The sequence below is a fragment of the Propithecus coquereli genome, unplaced genomic scaffold, assembly GCF_000956105.1.
Source record: "Propithecus coquereli isolate 6110/MARCELLA unplaced genomic scaffold, Pcoq_1.0 Scaffold63, whole genome shotgun sequence".
In the NCBI taxonomy this organism is placed as follows: Eukaryota; Metazoa; Chordata; class Mammalia; order Primates; family Indriidae; genus Propithecus; species Propithecus coquereli.
The window spans coordinates 8,992,462-8,994,030 of NW_012152285.1; positions in this window are offsets into that span (position 1 = coordinate 8,992,462).

Here is a 1,569-nt window from a genome sequence, read left to right on the forward strand (position 1 = left end):
CAATATGGTAGCCACTGGCTACATGGGGCTGTTTAAATTTAAATTTAAACTAGTAAAAAGTAAATGAAATGAACTAGCCACATTTCAAGTGCTTAGTAGCTACCTGTGGCTAGTGGCTGGCCAGTGCAGATATAGAACATTTCCATTATCTCAGAAAGTCCTGTCCTAGAGAATTTTTCTAAAGGATTATTGTCTATTAATCTCCAAAGTATACTGGTTTCCAAAGCAAATTTAGTCATACATTTAAAGTTTCCTGCTTATAATCTCCTATTGAGTCTATTTAGGTGGCAATAATAGTAGAAGTTGTTGTTGGTGACACTTGTATGGTGCTTACTGCATGCCAGGCACCGTTCCAAATACTTTATGTCTATTAACTCATTTAATTCTTGTATAATACATTAGGCAGTGAGTATGAGAGATATGTTGTTCTATACCTTTAATTCCAAAATCAAAAAAACTCTGAAAACTGTGGTTTTAATAAGTTTGGCTACAAAACTTGGTCTGAACTGACGTGAGGGTTATGGTAGTCTTTATTTTTCTCACTTGGTAAGAACTACTCATACCTTTTAACTTCGGAAACAATGGCCACATTTGACTTGCTGCAGATCTCGCGGGGGTGTTATGTAATACATGGCATATGCACTCTCTTACCATCACAAAATCCAAAACACTTCTGAATCACAGTTGGCTCCTCAGATTTTAGATAAAGGACTATAGACTAACATTGTTTTGCCCATTTTGAAGATGGAAAAACCAAGGCACTGAAAGGTTAAGTAACTTGCATAAAATCACGGCAAGAAGGTGCTAGAGCCAGGATTCAGCCTAAGCCGGCTGGCTCCAGAGTCCATTCTCTTGACCACTGTGCTATCCTGCATTAGCCTCTGGGCTCATGACCCAAAACAAATTACTGCCCTCCCCACCCTTTTTTTGACTGGGGGAAACCTAATAGCTTCAACTCAGCTCATTAGAAAGTTGCAGATAGGCCTCTGGCTAAATTGTTTAGCAGTTGAGGTTTTGAAATACTATGGATAGTTAAACCACCATAATAGGCATGCTTAGCAATCGTTTAGCTTGCCCCTTTCCACCCTGTGCTGACTGCACTTGATTTTGAACCATTCACTGTGTAAGAACTGGTAGGAAAAGAGGTTGTTTAAGTGGGTCCTGGTGAAACCACTGGGCTGATGTTGTAACCTGTGGCACATGGGGACTTGCATATTCATAACTGCTGTGGGGCGGAGGGTGGGGGTGGTTTGGTCCTGGTGTAGACTAACGGTTGAGCTACAGGTGGGGCCATTCTGGTGGCCCATCAGGGTTCTCAGCCTTCTGGGCATGGTTTCAGAGGGTCTGCATCAATCTGACTCAGTTGTCTCTCCATGGAAACTGTAAATTCCTCTTTTCTTTTGGGAGGTTGACTGGACCTACAGGTCTAGTTTAGGGGCAGGAATGGACTTTTCACTTTTCCTCCCCAAGTAGTGGCAAGCCTAAGTGGTCTGGTCTTGGCTTTTTGGTCCAAACCTACATTTGAAGAAATTCTGGAGTAACCCCAAGTTTTCTTCTTTGAATATGAAA